The sequence below is a fragment of the Vulpes vulpes genome, chromosome 6 (genome assembly GCF_048418805.1).
Source record: "Vulpes vulpes isolate BD-2025 chromosome 6, VulVul3, whole genome shotgun sequence".
Taxonomy (NCBI): domain Eukaryota; kingdom Metazoa; phylum Chordata; class Mammalia; order Carnivora; family Canidae; genus Vulpes; species Vulpes vulpes.
The window spans coordinates 72,321,519-72,340,998 of NC_132785.1; the positions used below are offsets into that span (position 1 = coordinate 72,321,519).

The 19,480-nt window shown below is 37.0% G+C and overlaps 1 protein-coding gene across 7 annotated transcripts in view; it reads left to right on the plus strand.

Annotated features, from left to right (window-relative positions):
- The window catches only part of ARHGAP5 (Rho GTPase activating protein 5), a 105,923-nt gene that overhangs the window by 4,625 nt on the left and 81,818 nt on the right, over positions 1-19,480 (plus strand). For 2 of the 7 annotated variants that reach the window (XM_072761379.1, XM_072761378.1), the window contains exon 2: positions 2,284-2,373. The exons of 2 other annotated variants lie outside the window; for them this stretch is intronic. The gene's annotated coding sequence lies outside the window, so the exon portion shown is untranslated. Of the gene's footprint in view, positions 1-1,518; positions 1,583-1,823; positions 1,926-2,283; positions 2,374-19,480 lie in introns of all 7 variants that reach the window. 3 more of the 7 variants (XM_072761372.1, XM_072761380.1, XM_072761381.1) reach the window with 3 other exon arrangements.

Genomic DNA, 19,480 nt, shown 5'->3' on the forward strand with positions numbered 1-19,480 from the left:
AGAAATTGGTTGCTAAGCAAATAACTGAATTGTCTCAAAAATATAATTTATGTTATACTTGCTTTCATTTTTGGATTCTATTCCCTTCCCCCAAACCCATGATATTTGGAGACACATTTTGTATTGGTATTCTAACATTTATAAAGAAAGTAAACTCTGCTTCTTTCATTTCACCATTGAAATGTTTAGGCTCTATAGATCATTATCATTTTAAAAATCGGCTTCCTTCAGCCAAATGAAATCATAGATGTGTGATTTTAGAAACTCTTTGTTTTACTAATGAGGAAGCAAAGTCCCATGACATTTAAAAGAATTGTTTGAGTTCACCCAACTAGTTAGCAACAGAGTTCTACAAAGGCGTCTCCCACCAGTATTGTATCCCCTCCCCACCAACTACACCAGATTACTACTACTATGGCATGGCTCCATCTATTTTAGAATAAAACAAGTGACAAGGCAAGGGAATAAACTGTGACTTGGCAATTTGGGATAAGGTCTATGACATTGTTTCTTAAAGTATGATATAAGGAACACTTACATTAATTACCTAGTTGCCTGTTAAAAATATAGATTCCTAGACTCTACCTAGGCCTATTGAATCTCAGTCTTCTGGGGATGGGACCAGGGAATATTCAGTTTAAATAAGCTCTCTGGTAATTTTTCTCTACACTACAATTTGCATTCCATAGACAAATGATAGCCTACATGTTTCACTAGAATCTTATTTAATATGTTTCAAATTGTCATAATAACATAATATATTCCCATGTGAGAAAAGTGTAATGTTTGCAGTGGATTCTAAGGTGTAGTGTGGAGGAGTCATGTGGTGAAAGGAAAGGGCGTTGAGTTTAGCTTCCAATCCAGGCTCTACCACCTGTTGTGTGGGTCTGGGCCAGTTACTTAACTCTCTGAGCCTCCAATTTTTCTTCTTTAAATAAGAATAATGCAGCCCTTACAGGATTGCTGAGAGATAATGGATATAAAATCCCTGGCAGGTTCCAGGTCTAGTGTAGTAGAGGCATGCACCTATTAATTGCTGTCATTACCTAAGCTAATATAACTGTGATTTTCCATGCCTCTTCCCTTACCTTGCAAAGTGAAAATACACTGAATTCTACATTGTTTCGGACCTAGCTACCATTTGTGGATTATTTCTATCCTTTGCTCCTCCTCTTCTCCTCTGTGGCTTCCTGCCTACCTTTTGGCTATTTCACTGTTCATTAGTCACCTCCACCAGGAAGAAAGGGGAAATAAGAAATTTGACTTAAAGCATCCATTTTCCTCATATGTTATTACTTTTAGTTAAACGTTTGGTTTGAGGGAAAGAGGCTGAATCACTGGCCAAAATAACATTTTTTGGTTTTCTGAGAGTTAAATTTACCTATTTCTTAGATCATTTCTGTTCCTGCTCTTGTAATAGATAACTTTACATGTCCTCATTTGAAAACAGTGATTTTAATCAACATGGCATGATAAAAGGATATTTCTACATGAATCACTTTGATTTGATTTTTTTAGGGAAATGGAGATTTGGTTTAACAAAACTCATTAAGATCCTGCAGAGAAGGAGCCAGAGTATGAAGTAGGTCATATTCAATCTTCCTGGTCATGCCCTTCAGGCATCTCTGACATGAGTTTCTAGCTTGACAGAAGTGGACTATATGTCAATGGATTCCTAGTTTGCAGAGCTCCTTGGTACAGGCTCAGACCTAATGGTAAGGTGCCTGGCAGGGCCTATGGTCAGGAGTCTTGATTTTCATGTAAACTGTCCTCAGTTTTTTTACTTGTTTAGATTTTTCCTCATGAAAGGCTCTGTATCCCAGTTGCCTGGTGTTAGGCACCCACTGGTTGGAAAGGAGAGCCACAACCTCAGCTATAGGAACTGAGATTCCAGAGGTGGAGACAACCCAGAGCATCACACAAAAGTGAGTGTAGCAATAGAGAAATTTTTCTTTTCTTTTTTTTTAAAGGATTATTTATTTATTCATGCGAGGCACAGAGAGAGAGAGACAAAGACAGACAGAGGGAGAAGCAGGCTCCCCACAGGGAGCCTGATGCAGGACTCGATCCCAGGATCCTGGGATCACGCCCTGAGCCAAAGGCAGATGCTCAGCCACTGAGTCACCCAGGTGCCTCAGGAAAATTTTTCTTAACCATTCTGGTATGTGGTCAGACTCTGGCGGGAGATGAGGGGCGGGCAGCATATAGGGCTGGGGTGGGGAGTGTCAGCTGTTAGGAGGCCTGTTCTTCTCGTCTTCCCTTTCTTTACCTATTGCCTGACAGGATGACTGATAGTGAACCCTGACTGACTGATAATCTTGCTGAGATGTCTGGCCTGATGGAGCCGCTGCAATGGCATCTTCTGGAAGGCAGGTATTTTTGTCTGCTTTATTCATTGCTTTAATCCTACACCTGAAACCAGGTCTGGCATAGAGTAGACACTCAATATATATTTGTTGAATAAATTGATGAATTAATTATGAGAGTTAATAAATGTTTGTTGAAGAAAAGAAAGAAAGAACAAAAGGGGAAAATGAAAGAGGGAAATGGGGAGAGGATGATGGCTTGGTTGAATCAATCTGATTATCTGAAGAGTGCCTTTTTCAGATAAAAGAAGATACTTCTTTGGTCAAAGGCATATGAGATTCCTACTAGTGGTAGAGCCTCCAAATAGTTTTAGGGTCTACCCCTGATAGTACTAATGCTGGTGACTGGTTGGATTGGAAAAATAACAAAAATGATGGATAAGAACAGCAGCAGCAACTAACGTTTATACAGCACCTGTACCATGTGGATTATCTTTTTATAATCTGTTTGTAAAACTTGATGAATGATAATACAAGTATAATGGCACTTTGCCACAGCAGTGTGAATGTTTCACATTTTGATATTATATGGTAGTAAGGCCATTTAGTCACTGGAATGTGATGTTACAAACAGGACCTAAGGGCAGCAGGCAAAGTCTGTTTTTTCTAAAAAGATACCATGTGTGTACATGTATACCTAAATGCTTAAAGACTACTCAAAATCATTTTAGTAATAACTTCAATTCTGGAAGTTGGGTTGCTAGGTCAAGCTAAGTGTCATTTTTACCTAAATACCATATCCTTTTATTCAGATCATAGTTTTCTGGGAAGTTTCCAAAACCACAAATGCAAATGACACATGCATCTCCAGAAAATTCTCTTTCAGGAGAATGGCAGTATGCCAACAAAGGTGAAGCATAGAGCATACTTGTAAAATGAGCCTCAACTAGGCCTGTATTTTATAAATCTGTTATGTGACCCTTATTTTGTTCTCTCTGCTGCTGTAACACTTTGGCTCTTGGAGACACTTTATTTAAATTCAGTGAAGGCAAACTGAATGAATGGAACCATTAAATAAATTGTAATGTCCTTGAGTGTGTCCTCTGTGAAGGGCCATGTCTTTGAGGAAGATAAACCTGATTGGTGTGAATTCCAACTCTGCCAGTGATCACCTGTATGACCTTTGATAACTTTCTTAGCAATTAGAATTCTCCACAAAATAAAGATAGAAATAACTTCTGAGGGTTATTTAAGGATCAAATGGTTAATATACATAAAAATGCATATCTTAATAACATGGCACATATCAGGTACATATATAATTACTTCTCTTACTACCTGGTCTCATTAACCCCTTCAGCATCCTGCACAGTACAGACTACTTAAATACCTGCACAGTCCAGAACTAGAGGAAATTAAGGGGAAAAAAATCAATTGTTCTTTCTGCGTCTTTCTCCTTTACTTTCACACAGAACACTTCACTCCCGATACTTCTTGTCACCAAGTGTTAGAGGTTTCTTTTCACCTACAACAAGCAATTCTCTATGACATCAGCTGGGTATCCTACAATTTAATTCAATTCTGACACAATCTACTTGGAGACAGTATCTAGATCCCACAGGTTAAGGACTCATTCCCACAAGACATCTCCCATCCCACTTCAGATGCCACTTGCAAATAGTAGGTCCCTAGGTTACCCAAAACCTCTGCCTGACTTGGTTTCAGGTTGGAGGTTCCCATTACCCCCTCCTCCAGTTGGATTAATTTGCTAGAGCAGCTCACAGAACTCAGGGAAACTCTTATATTTACTACTCTGATAAAGAATATGGATGAATGGGGCACTTGGCTAACTCAGTTGATTAGGTGCCCAACTCTTGGTTTTGGCTTTGGTCATGATCTTGGGATTGTGAGATTGAGCCCCATGTCAGGCTCTGCACTCTCTTCCTATCTGCTTCTCCCCTAGATCTCTCTCTCTCTCTCTCTCTCTCTCAAATAAAATCAATAAATAAAATTCTAAAAAAAAAAAAAAAAAGGATACAGTTGAACAGCCAGATGAAGAGATACTTAGGATGAAATCTGGGAAGATTCCAGGTACAGTTGCTTCTGTCACTGTGGACATGGGGTGCATCTCCCTCTTGTTGTGGATAAGTGCACCATCCTGGAAGCTATCTAAATCCTATACTATTGGGATTGTTTGGAGGCTTCCTGATATAGGCATGATCAAATATAATTCCATTTCCCGCCTCTCTCCCCTCTCTAGAGAAGTGGGAGTGGGAAGGGCTGAAACTTCCAAGCTGGCTTAGTCTTTCTGGTGATCAGCCCCCAACCAAGAGCCATCTAGGAGCCCACTCAGAGTCACCTCATTAGAACAAAAAATGTTCCAGTGCTCTTGTTACTTAGGGATTTACAAAGGTTTTAGGAGCCCTGTGTCAGGGCCTGGAGACATAGAGCAAATATATATATTTCTTATTATAAATCACATTAGCATGTAAGAGCCTCAGGGCAGCCCATTCTTTCTCCCATACACTGTTGCAGTTACAGGTAGACATTGTACTCCAGCCCACTCTCTACATTGACACAAGCATTATCTTAAATGCACACACACACACACACACACACAATTTTTCATTCAACTCCCTTCTTAGCTTTCTGCTACCTACAGAATAAAACCTAAGTTCCTTGTTGAAGCATGTGAACCTTCCTTTCTAGCTCTAGGTCTGTTGATTCACTTCTTGCTGATCCTGATCTGTTTCTTCAACCTTGTCCTGCCCTTTTACACCTCTGTGACTTGGCATATGTTGTTTTTGCCCCCAGCCTAGAATGCCCTTCTAGAATACGTTCTTCTCCACCCAGGGAATATCCACTATTCCTGCTTTCAAGGGAAAGTTCACATGATACCTCCTCTGTAAATCATCTCTGGACTGCCTGGAGCCAAGTCAGTCACTTCTCTTTATGCCTTTCTGGCTCCCATAGATCTTTGTTTATATCTCTATTATAGCAATGTCATGTAGTAATTAAAATTCAAACACACCTAGTAATGCCATTTTCTGGTTGTATGACCTTTGGCAAGTATTTAACCTCTATTAGCCTTGTTGTCTTCATTTGCAAAATGGAAACAATATTAGTGCCTAACTGACAGAGTTAATTCAAATATTAAATGAGATAATCCAAGCACAGAATGCAGTGTCTAGAACATGGTCTTTGTGTTTGTTAAACCGTAAGCCACTTCATTTTTATATCCCTGCTACCTAGAACAAAGCCTGAAACATAGTAGGCATTTAATATACATTTGTTAGAAGAAAAGAAGGAAGCAAACTATCATTCATCCATTAACAAAGAAAACAGAAAATGTTAAACTGTGTTTATGAGGAAGGCTCATTAACTATCTTTTCTTTCATGCTTTAGTTAATACTCTTGCATCTTCAGTTTCACTAGCTATAAAATGCATGCTCTCTCCCCTCCCAAAAAACTTTACTAGATGTAATATATAAAAATGACACAGCCTTAAGTCCTGTAGATATTTCTTAGCTCTAAAAACTGAGCCAATATTTGTCCCAGAAAAGAGAAGAAAAATTATCTCCTATTCTAAGAATACATATAAACTGTGAAATTAAAGAAACTTGGTAAAATGGAGGTCAGATAAGCCATGTAATAGCATTTCTAGAATCTTCATTTCTGTATATAGTGTCAACATTTTTTGTTTTCAGGAAATTCTACTTGCCCAATTATCAACTTTTCTATTGTCATCTACTTAAAATTCAAGATCCAATTACTAAAAATGAAGTGTTTCACTGTAATGATCTATTTCAACCCATTTCTTTCTGTTCATTTAAAAGTTGAGCAATAGCAGTAGGTAGCAAGAATTTTGAGTCCTAATGCAAGAGCAGGTATTGACAAATCAATTAATCCAGCCAAGTTTATAATTTACCATCTTCATAGCACTGCTGATTATTTCCCAAATGCTTTGAAATTTTTTAACATCATTTTTTTCTACAATGCAAGTTCCTCATTTGCAAAAAAGAAGGTACAAATACTTATGTGAAGGTATGAAGATTAAATGTGAAGGTTAAATGAAAAATGTATATAAAGCATCTTATACGGTGCTTTGCATGTAGTAGTAGACACCCATTAAGTGTTATGTTCTTTCTCATCAGGATTTTGTTTACAACACCATGTTTTCGTTCAGATTAATCTGTTTGCATATGGGTCTACTTCACTCTACTATAAACCCACCCAAGGCAGAAATTATGTCATACTTCTCTTTGGATTCTTAGCACCCAGCACACTGACACATTATAGGTGTTTAATACATAGTTATGGAAGTCAGGAAGGAAGGACAGGAGGAAGAAAAGAAAGAAGAAAGGGAAGAGAAAGAAACTAAATGCCCTGAGTATCATGGGATAAAAATCCTTGTATAGTTATTCAAGTTATTGTGTTTTAAAGAATTTTATGTTTTACTCTATTCTTTTTTTGAAAAGATTTTATTTATTTATTCATGAGAGACAGAGAGAGAGGCAGAGGCATAGGCAGACGGAGAAGCAGGCTCCATGCAGGGAGTCTGATGTGGGACTCTATGCCAAGACTCCAGGATCACACCCTGGGCTGAAGGCAGGCGCTAAACCACTGAGCCACCCAGGCATCCCTACTCCATTAATTCTAATAATTCTGAATTACCAGCATTTAAAAAAATATAGTTGAATACTCTTTCATACTTTTGAAATGAAAAAGACTGATATATGTCTCCTTTTGTTTTATGCCATTTCATATGAGCAAACATTACTGAATGAAAATTGCTTGTCAAAAATATAACGAATGTGAGATGGGGCTGTGATTTTGATGGTATGTGTCATTTATGCCAACAAATGAGGAGTGTCACCCTGTTTCAGGGCTCTTATGTGGCACTTAGAAAACCCTGCAGTCTGCAATCTACTTGTTCTGTGACCTAGTCAAGGTGATTTATCGCAGGTAAAAAGCATATGTTTCATGCCTTTTTTAGTGACATGCTTGACACATTACAAAATGATACAATCTGTATGGTATAAAGTCACAGTGCATACCAATCAGAGATGTTGTGCTTTGGAGTTATATAATTCACTGTTTGGAAATACTTTATCTGATAGCAAGAGACGAACAAGAAGCTGCTACCAAGATAGTTTTCAGTCTTCTCCAATAGACTTCTAGTACCCTTTCTCTGACGCGTACTGGGGCTCCTAACTTTCTTCACTTTAGGCTTTTTGTTGCATTGCTGTTCTTTTCTCTTGGTTAACATTTGGTGAATAGAATACCATTTTCTTTTTAATTTTTTAAAAAAGTTTTAATCATACAAATGTCAACAACATAAAAGTATAAGAAGTAACGAATTCTTCTTTGCCATCTCCTTACCTCCTTTCCACTCATTCTATCTACTCTCTTCCACAGGTGGGCATCATTCCCAACCTATCCTATATATTAACATTTACATTTACGTACACGTGCATTTTGGCACGTGAATGTGATCCAGCTATACACATATGTATTATTAAGCAATATCCTTTTTTCACTTAATTTGTCTTGGAGATCTTTTCATGTTAGTACACATAAATGATCTCATTCTTTCTAATGGTTGTGTAGTATTCCATATCATTGATTTATTCATTCTTCTCTTAATCAGAATAAGTTCGTTTTCCCTTTTTCATAATATAAATAATACATCAGTGAACATTCCTCTCCACAGGACAGAATCCTAGAAGTAGAATTGCCTTCTTAAAGAGCATACCTGTTTTTTGAGCACTTAGAGCAGTCTATTGACACATTTGGTAACTATTTGTTATTCTTCTCTCTTGTACATGAGGTTGGAATTCTACCCAAGTTTAACTGGTCCTTCAAATATCTTGAGATGTCAGCACAAAGAAGATTTATCTTCTTAAATAAGGGGGAAAAGGAAAGATTGTGTCACTGATGTTAATTTAATCAGAGCATTTTAATGACGTGATATTTGAGTTTTCACCATAATAAGATTCATTTCAAAGTTGAGTTCAGCTTAAGTTTTTTTTTAAATTTTTTAAATTTATTTATTTATGATAGTTACAGAGAGAGAAAGAGAGAGGCAGAGACACAGGCAGAGGGAGAAGCAGGCTCCATGCACCGGGAGCCCGATGTGGGATTCGATCCCGGGTCTCCAAGATCGCGCCCCGGGCCAAAGGCAGGCGCCAAACCGCTGCGCCACCCAGGGATCCCAGCTTAAGTTTTTAAAAAAATATTTTATTTATTTATTTGAGACAGAGAAAGAGAGAGTGTGCATGCATGTGGTCACACACAAAGGGGGAGGGGCAAAAGGAGGGAGAGAAACAGACTCCTCACTGAGCAGGGAGGCAGATGTGGGGCTCCATCCCAAGACCCTGGGATCATGACCTGATCCGAAGGCAGATACTTAACTAACTGAGCCACCCAGGGGTCCCTCAGCTTAAGTTTCATATTGATATTATCTTGTGCCACATCTAAGGAGATTTTAACTGTTTAAATGGGTATAGTCATTTAAAAAAATTATCCTTGTCGTAGATTTGAGGGGTGAGGCAGGCAAATATGGGATGAAATGGTTCTCAGCATATTAGACAATTACAATCCACTTCTGTTGAAGATCTGTGAAATGATTTCTGCTAACTTTAATGTACATTTTCTGTTTTGTTTTATTTCCATTTTTGTGATGACACAAACTTTTCCATTATTTCCTTTGAATTGAGGAAAGAGAATCACCTAAGAATTCTGAACTTTTAAGTGTTAAAAATGAGGAACGTAGGCTATAATTATATGGGTCATGTTTTGAGCTGACTTTAAAAAAGGTAATAGAGATTTCTAAGAATGGGGATATATCACAGCCTCTCAAGTGGGAGGCTATGAATAATGTTCAAAGAGAATTGAGGAGCTAGAGCCGTATTGGATGATGGTTTTTATGGGCTGTTTGGCCATGCCTCTTGGACTCCCTCCTGTATTCCCCCAGTTCCCTTCCTCACCTATCCTGACTGCTATAGTCACAAAAAAAGTTGACCTTTCTTATCACTTTACTGTTAAGTTTGTGTTGCAGCTTCAAAAATCAGAAAATTTTAAAGTGGAAAAGGAGTCTTTGGCCACTGATTCCTTTCCTTTTTCCTGAAGTAATAAAACTCTGATCTATAATCTAGTGTAAACACAGGTCATCTGTCTTTCCAAAAGATTCCTATTGAGTTTCTTTCACCTTTTTTTATAATTAAGAAAAGATGGTTGATAAGAATAGAATGATCAAATCAAACTCCTCTCTCTATGCACTCTGGACATGTGCCATCCCTTGGTCCTTTCTGATTCTATCCACCATGACAGTGCCTTCTCATCTTTCAAGCTCTGACTGAAAGCCTTCCTTGCTACATCCTCACTCCCAAAGGAGAACATTCTTCTATCACGTTTATCACTATAATTTGAGAGGGTTCTCCTGTTTGTCTCTCCTATTAAGCAGTAAGGATAGATTTGTCTTTTTCTTCATAGGTCTAGTATCAAACACAACATCCAGCAGCCAATAAATATTTAAATAAGTGAATGAATGAACAATTGACTGAATAAACCAAGTGGAAAAATAGTCCATCCTTAGATGTCAGAAATGTATTTCAATCCGGAGGATGAAAGATGAGTTAGAGGTCCTACTCTACTTTATGAGTCCATGCTAAAGCAATAATCATCTTACTTAGAATCTTTAAAGTCTTTGAGTAGGAGTGATAACTACTTACTTTGGAAAATGACTACTATGATTTGGTGTTTGTTAATGTGTCAAAGCCATCATGACAGCATTTGTCCATTCATCATTTGGTAATTTCCTGGATTCTTACTTAGCCGATGGAAGTGATCCCAGAGGTTTGTGGTAGAGACCTCTAATCATTTGGACTGGGCCAAAGTAATTTATAAAAATTTAATTTTCAGGGGCATTTGTACCAAGACATACTCCAAAATTTGTGTGTGATTATGTTTAGGTTTGATTGCCTTTCTTTTTTTAATTTGTAAGTTGAGGGCAAGAATGACAAGACCTGTATCAAAACAAAATATGTTGTGAAAACTGCTAAACAGTGGCATTTGGGAAACATGGTGTGTGCTTTTGTAGAAGTGATTAAACTGAAACAGGATTAGCAAAAATTTAGGATTCAAGATTAGCATAGAAATTAATTTCTGAACGAGCAGGTTGTCTTGTTTCATTTAATTGCTTCCTGTGTGATTATGCAAAGCTGAAATTAATTTCTGAACTATTTTTTTAGGCTTGAAACTATGGTAGTGTCTGTCAACTTTTTACTTGTGTCTGTGTCTAAATTCCTATTTTGTGTCCTCCCATCATGCAGGGGTCAATCAAAAGCCTATTTTTACCCTTGCGAGTTTCTTTTATTTTTTAAAAATATTTTATTTGTTTGAGAGAGAGAGAGAGATAGGAAGAGAGAGCATGAGCAGAGGGAGGGGCAGAAAGAGAGGGAGAAGCAGACTCCCCTCTGGGCATGAAGCCCTACAAGGGGCTTGATCTCAGAACCCTGAGATCACCACCCGAACCTGAGCTGAAGGCAGCCACTTAACTAACTGAGCTACTCAGGCACCCTACCCTCATGAGTTTCTGAGTAGTTGATTCTGTCCCTATTTATCTCATGCAGAGATAAATTTTCCAGACTGTATCTGAACCATTCCTTAATCAGTATATTTTTGAGGAAGATCTTTACCATGCCGAGCAATCCTGGGAAAGTTTTTTTTTTTTTTTTTTTTTTTCTGGGAAAGTTTTATGAAGAGACTGCTCAGCAGCCTTGAATTTGTGAGGACTTAATCAAGAGTGCAAAGCTTGCTGTAGCTTGCAGAGTCAGTTTCCACAAATGCATCCAAATCTACACAGAAGAGTGACTGTGAAGGGAGGCAACATCTTAGAGGGGCCTGCAAGGTGGCCCAGTCATCCTACTTCATTCAGGATGAGGAGGATAAAAAGAAGGAAGAGTTGAGCTGCCAAAAGTCTCAGTACTGCACTCTCTGGCTCTATAGAAGTTTTCTGAGATTTAGTTCCTTGTGATTTAGGCCCTACTTTTCTCCTTTCAATCTCCACCTAAACCCCTGCCACTTTATCATCTTATGTTGATGTGACTTCTTAGATTCATACTCAGTAGAATTTTTTAGATTTGAGTGAAATGTAAGTATACTAAACCCTTGTTAGACTGGTACTGGTTTATTCTGGACAGAGTTCTCTTGCTTCAAATTGAAAGGTACTCTTCTTCCAAGACCATTAGGTACTCAGTTGCTTTTAAAACATTGGCTACCTCAAGTTTCTTTTTTTAAAAAAATATTTTATTTATTTATTCACAAGCGACATAGAGAGAGAAGCAGAGACATAGGCAGAGGGAGGAGCAGACTCCCTGCAGGGAGCCCAGTGAGGGACTTGATCCTAGGACCCGGGATCACACCCTGAGCCAAAGGCAGATGCTCAAGCACTGAGCCACCCAAGTGTCCTTCTCTCTCTCTTTCCCTCTCTCTTTCTCTCTCTCTTTTTTTTAAAGATTTTATTTATTTATTTGAGAGAGAGAGTGAGCAAGAAACAGAACACAAGCAGCGGCAGAGAGAGAGGGAGAAACAGGCACCCTGTTGAGCAGGGAGTCCAATGCGAGGCTCCATCCCAGGCCCCCCGGGATCATGACCTGAGTCAAAGGTAGATGCTTAACTGGCTGAGCCACCCAGGTGCTCTTATCCCAAGTTTTCTGAAGAAGAAATCTCTTTATTTCTAGACTTCTGATATTCTAAAACAAAATGTTTTCCTGTAATTAGGATTTAAAATGATGGTGCAATTATAAATAAAAGTTATTCCTGTGGCTACCTAAAATAGCCATAGAGTTCAAAGTGATCAAGAAAAGGAAGCAATATGTGCACGGCACTTAAATATTATATATGTGCTTGTGTATAAGGTTATATTAGTTTTATATATAAATTCATTTCAGGAAAAACATAGAAGAATAAAATAAATGCTAAAAATAATACTAGAATCATATTACTGAAGAGAAGTAAACATATTGAATAGGTATATAGATGTTAAAATGGGACTTGATATTTTAAAATTTACAAGTATATTTATTGAAATTTACTAAGGATGGCACTTAATAGAATTCCATTCATTCACTCTCAAAATTTTCCTGAAAATACTATTTACAGAAGCAATAATATTAATGTTAAATATTTTAAGTAGAGTTTAACTTCAACATTTAAGAAACAGACCAACCCTGATATAGCAGCATTATAATCTTTTAATCAATTACGATCAAATAGCATAAACTAGAAATATGCTGAGTTAATAGTCATCAGTAATTAGGACAGTAATAATTTTGGAGAAGAAAATCACCTACAGTGATTATTTCAATAACTTACTCATTACTGTGAAGAGAGCATAAACAGAGTCTTTCAGCGTTCTTTGCAGAAGTAATCTCCTCATGACAGCTCTACTCTAAACTATGTCATTGACTTACTATGTGATCCTTTAGACATACTTTACTGTTTCCATCTGTAATGTTAAGGATAAACATGTTGAAACCTAATTTTTAAGATGTATTGACTAAATGAAATACAAAAAAATAAAGCTGTATTTAAGAATAGGCATGCTAGGTATTTATAATGGGTTCTCTAAACATAAACATATAGGAATATCAATAAATTTTTTATAAGAACAACTTCTCTAGAAGGAAAAGCATATTAATAGTGCCACACGTTGACATTTACAACCACATGTGACATTTAAATCCAGTTGCATATGGTTGCTAAATAAAGGACCTGATATAATCAAAGAAGTTTTAAAGCTTAAAGGATTCTTAAAGAGCAGCCAGTCCAACTTCCTTATTTTATGGATAAGAAAATTAAGGTTCAAAAAAGATAAGACATTTACTCATGTGTTCAAGGAGTTACTGCAGATCCAGATCTCCTTGGCTAGGGTTGTGTAGTTATTTCTCTTAGAGGCCTGACTTTTTTTGGGACCTTTGAATATGTATACCAAACATTGTCTGGAAACACATAGTGTCCCCTAGGCACAAATTTTCAAATGTATATATGCCACCAGGATTGACAAAATGCACTCATTTTAAAATTATTTAAAAAAATGATGGTAGTATTTTGGTTATCATTTTGTATTCGTCTCATCAATAGATTCTCAAAATACAAAATATCACATGGAAACCATTGAAAAATTTTGAAGTGAATATGAAGTTTGGGAACTAAGATGCAATATCCCTTCTCCTTTTATTTATTAAGACTTGTAATGATTCAAAATATCACAAAAACTGGAGAGAGGATGATTTCTTTGTTACTATTATTATTATTAATATGAACTGAGGGAACTGAGGACCAGTAGTACTGATGAAAAGATGAGTCTGAGGCTAATGAAACAATGGAAGACAATAGTGACTCTGATACTTGTAGGTACCCCATGCCACTGGAACATTAGGTACCATATGTGAATGTCAAATGAAAGTTTATCTCCTTATTTTACACACGTTAAGATAAGAGAACATTTTATTTTAATGGCATTTTTCACATTTTTCACTTGAGAAGAGTAGTATTACAGGAATATCTACCTAGTTCTTTTTTCTCCCTTTAAAAAAATTTTAAATTCAATTCATTAACTAATATAATGTATTATTAGTTTCAGATATAGAATTCAGTGATTCATCAGTCTTATATAATACCCAGTGCTCATTACATACATGCCCTCCTAAATGTCCATCACCCAGTTACCCCATTCCCCACCTTCTACCTAGGCCTTTATCCTGACTAACCAGTGGCACCCCTGACTCTCTCTGTTGTTTTATTTTTTAAAGATTTATTTTTTCATTTGAGAGAGGGAGAGTGAGAGGCATGCAAGTGGGGGCAGGGAGAGGGAGAGAGAATCCCAAGCAGACTCCCCACTGAGCGTAGAGCCCAACCGAGGGCTTGCTCCCACAACCTGTGAGATCATGACCTGAGCCAAAACCAAGACTCAGATGTTCAACCAACTGAGCCACTCAAGTGTCCCTACTCTCTCTGGTTTTTAAACATCTCTAGAGAAGCCTGCAAAACCCTTTGAGTATCTAATTTTTACAATCAGCACTGTCAGGTCTTCCTTCTTTTTAATCTTACGGCAATGTAGGCTCATTTCCTTTTGTTCATTCTTCACTGCATTCTTTATATGCTTAAAAGTAGTTTTCCTTTTCTCAAGCAAAAGAATCCAGTTACTTCAGCTCTCATGGAGCATATTTCCCACAAAGGAGCACACTCTGAAGCATTTGTATTAAATTGTGCTCTGTGAGTAGACCGTGAGCAGCACATCCCTAGAACAAAACACTCTGCCATGAATCTGCACAAAGGCAGGGTTTGAGAAAATATGCCAAGCCTTTCCCAGATGAAATGAGGACCCGGAACAGAACCCTTATTACAATTCAACAAACCAACTGCTCATTCACAGTCAGAATGTTCTCAGAGTCTCTCCTCTGCTGTTATATTCTGTGGGTTCCATGCTTGCCTTGATGTATGCGCCTCATCCCCATTAACTTTAATGAGTTTTACCCACACATCAAAAGAGACTGACCCACGTATGTGGGGACCTGCTTTACGCTGTATTTCTCAGGAAACAAGATGCCACAGGGGTAATCTTACATGGGAAAATAGCCAAGATCTTCCTTAAGGCCTTCTCCCATAACAGATTCTGTTCCTGTTTCTCTTTGCATTTGAAGTGCTTGGAGTCCAAATAAACTTTTGCATGTAAAAGAAAAAGTAAGATTTTTAAGCTAAAAGTTTGGCAGCCCTGAAAAACATAGTTTTCATTTAAACAATTTGAGAGAATACACATTGCTAAAGAATTGTGACTATATTTGTATTGAATCAACGAATACATATACAAAATAACATTTTTAACTCTTGGATTTTCTAGATTTGTTTAAAAGGGTTGATGTTTTAAGTGTTTAACTATATTACGATTATTTTTCTATTCTACTATTACTACTGGTCCTGCTGTTGCTACTATTAATATACTACCAGGAGGACCTGCTGAGTAAGAATTCTCTTTTGCTTGTCTTAAAACGCCTCCCTTTCTCACTTTTTTGGGAATGTCCTGCTAAAAGTTTAGTTACATTGAAGGAAATGGAAACAGTATATGAAGGAGGGATGGCTTTTATAAAATGGAATTTGTGGAATGCCCTTATTTTGGATGAGTTGCAGACTTCCAAATTCCACAGAAACCCAAATAAAAACAGTTATATGCCAGTTAAAACAAGACTTCACTCAGTCTTGGAACAGCCTGTATGTTATTTGGCGGTATGGCACTAACCTAAAGACTGCAGAAAAAAAAAAAAAAAAGAAAGAAAGAAAGAAAAAAACAAAGCCACAAGACTACAAAATTGACAATAGAAGAGAAAAATTGAATTTTTCTTACATTCTGAATGTAGGTCTGTGTAATCCTAATCACAAAAGTCATTTGAGCAAGTTAGTTGATTAATTTAAGAAGAAACTATTGCCCATTCAAATTTGTCATTCTTTAGCAGTTTATCTATGTATCTATCTACCCACATACCTACTTACCTCACTGTCTACCCACCTAGCTGTCTACATTTGTCATGTTTAAAATGAGAAATAGAGATCGAAAGACTTATTTGCTCTTCGTTAGAAGATGCAAACTATGGACCTATTTCTAGGACATGATACAATCCTGACATGAAAATGAACTCATTGCAAATAGGAGCCATGCCTTTCATGTTTTTCTTTTTGATTTGAACAGTCTTTGGCACATAGTGGGTACAAATTGATGGTTGTTGAATAAGAGGATACATCAGAATACTATTCCAAAGAGATAGTCTACCTAAGTTTCAGAACTCCTGTTCATTGTGTTCTGCTCATCAGTGTAATTTAAGGAATGTTGTGAAGGAGAAGGTATAATTAGTATGTGCAGCATTAAAAAAAATCCTTTATTTTAAATTCTAAGAAAGTATATAGAAATATGAGAAAGTATATATGAGGAAAATATTTATCAGAAAATACCCAGACATAGCTACTGTTAATATTTTTATATATATTTTCCCCAGGCTTAATATTTAAATGTATTTATGTTTTTTATATTTGAATAAATTTGGGGGAATATTGAATCTTCAGAATATATCAAACGCCAAATATATTTCGTATATAAAATAATAGGGAGTAAACTAAGAATGCCCTATAACCAGCTTACTTAATGCATATCATTTTCAAACAATAAGAGTTCTCAGCAAAATTAAACTAAAAGCTGAAATCAAATAATATTTGGATTAGTGACAGGTCTAATGAGACTAAGGAAATTCCTGGATCTCTAGATTGTCAGCATTCCTAAAGCGTTTCCTCTTTATATGAAGACTTCTTTTTTTAAAGGAGGACATTTCATCCAGTAACTTATGGTATTTATTCTCTATGACTTAGGAGAGTTTGATAGGCAAGGCTTCTCTGTATGTGGTAGCATCTGATCTAAAAATATCCTTGTAAATGCCTATTATTGTGATGATTTAGCTAAAAACACTTACTTGAATGTTAGGCTGTGGCAGCCCATTACGAGGACTTAACTGATGAGATGACTGGGGGGAGGTGAAGAGTTTTACCCTAAGGTAAATTCAAAGAATTGTCAGCAGCCTGTTCAATACAAGGTGAACATACAGAACACTGTCAAAGCCAGGGCTCTTTTATTAGAATTAGGATGACACTTGGGTTGCGTACCACAGTAACATGAACCCGTAGGCCACACCGTTGATGTACACATAGTAAATCAGAAGGCAGGATTGGAGCTGCAGTAGCCTCTTTTCTCTTTCTAATCCCTAAATCACTGTGGCACATGATTTCTTTGGGGCCAGGAAGTTGCCTTGCACTGCAAAATATTAAAAGGCATGGTAGTATTTTGAGGTATCAAATGAAAAGATCACTTTGAAGTGCTCTAAAATTATACTCCTTTGGCTTAAAAGAGTTAACTCACTTCCAAAGATACTTATAACTGAAAATGAATTAGGCACCAAGGAGAAGTAGATTAGTTGGAGTTGCTCATTTTTGACTGAAATGACTCAAAAGTCCAGTTCAAGGCCCATGTTATTGAGATCCTAATTGTTGTGGGTCACTCTTTCATAATCCTTCACCCAGTTTTTCTGGTAGAATGAATATGTTTCTAACAACAAAAATCTAACAACAAAATCAAACAGGATAACTGGTATGAAGCTATCCTGTTTGAATAAGGAGAAATTGGGAAAGAAAGCCTGAAAAACAACATGTTGCCAAATAAATAAACTGGCTGAAAGGATGCTCTAGAAGAGAAAGTATTTTACTCAATGACATTTTATCTTTTCCAACCTTTTGCAAGTTGGGAAAAGGAAGTATTACAAACATGCTAGGAAGTTTCTTGGGAAGTATTGGGAAATAGTAAAATAAAGTCATTATTACAGTAAGTAAAATATTAAAGATTGTTTTTGGAAAATTCAATCCAAGAATTAAAGATCCAATGAGGCTCAACTCAGTTATAAGCCTAGGAGTCTAATTAAAAAATGGGTAATAGTGAAAGGGAATAGAAGGGAAGGGAGAAGAAATGGGTAGGAAATATCAGAAAGGGAGACAGAACATAAGACTCCTAACTCTGGGAAACGAACTAGGGGTGGTGGAAGGGGAGGAGGGTGGGGGGTGGGGGTGAATGGGTGACGGGCACTGAGGGGGGCACTTGACGGGATGAGCACTGGGTGTTATTCTGTATGTTGGCAAATTGAACACCAATAAAAAATAAATTTATTATTAAAAAAAATGGGCAAGAGCAGAATAAAAATCTTATCAAAGAAGAGATACCAAAGAATAATAAGCACGTAAGAAATCATCATTTGTCATTAGCAAATTCAATCTACAATAAGACATTACTTCATACTCACTAGAGTGGCTATAATAAAAAAGACAGAAAATAACAAGTATTGTCCAGGTTGTCGAGAAACTAGAGTCCTCATACATTGTTGACAGGACTGTAAAATGCTATAGTCACTTTGGAAAATGTCTGGCATTTTCTTATATCATTAAATGCACATTTACTATATGACCCATTAATTTTATCCACAGATATCATTTATCTAAAAGAAATGGAGACCTATATCCACACAAATATTTGTATGTTCAGAGCGACACTATCCATGATAGCCAAAAAGTGAAAATAATCTAAATGTCAACTAACTGGTGAATGAATAAACAAAATGTGGTATATCCATATAATAGAATACTAGTCAACAGTGAGAAAGAATGAATTATTGATGCATGCTAACATATGGATGGACCTCAAAAATGTAATAGCAACTAAAAGAAGTCAGATGCATAAGACTGCATATTGTATGATTCCGTTTATATCAAATGTCCAGAATAGGTAAATCCTGAGAGAAAGAAGATTAGCGGTTGTCTGAGGCTAAAGATAGAAACAGGATTGACTATAGGGACACAACGGAAACAAGGCATGGATTATGGGGACTCAGTATTGGCTACTTGGAAGCTCTGGATTATAGTACTTTGGGGGGTATGCAAAATGATGATACATTGTGGGAGTATAGAGAACTGTGGACTTGGAAGCCACAGGGTGACCTTTTGGCAAAGAAGGTTAGGAGCAGTGTACCTTATAACAAGGGTGGCAGGCTTGTTTTGGGAAATCCAGAGGTTCAAAGCTAATGAAATCAATTATAGGGATGAGTTTTAGAGAAGTGTAAATTAACGTAGTTTCATCTGGATGAAGATTTTTTGTTTGTTTGTTTTTTCTCTTTGTAGGGAGAGATGAAGTAAGGGCCCTAGACAAAACAGATAGGGAAGCTGAGAGTAACAGCTTTGTCCTGAGTGTGGTGGTAGGTATGAGGAGGTGTTAAACTAAGTGTGAACCAGGAAAAAGTGAAGCCTGGTTCCTGGGCTAACCCTGCAAAATAATTTCAAACTTGATAATGTCAGAGTGGCAAACAGACAATTTTGTGGATGCAGAAATTTCAGCTCAGGGAGCTTCAATGACTTCTGAAGATCATACAATAAGCAAAACCCGAGTACAAGTTCAGGTCTCCTGATTTCCAGTTTGGTGGGCTTTCTATTGCAGATGAATTTGTGCCCCAGCATTCCTTTGCACTGTTGTAAGACCATTTGAGCCTTTTCTTTAAACTGGTAATTGATTGTACTGTGCTGAGGAGGATGTA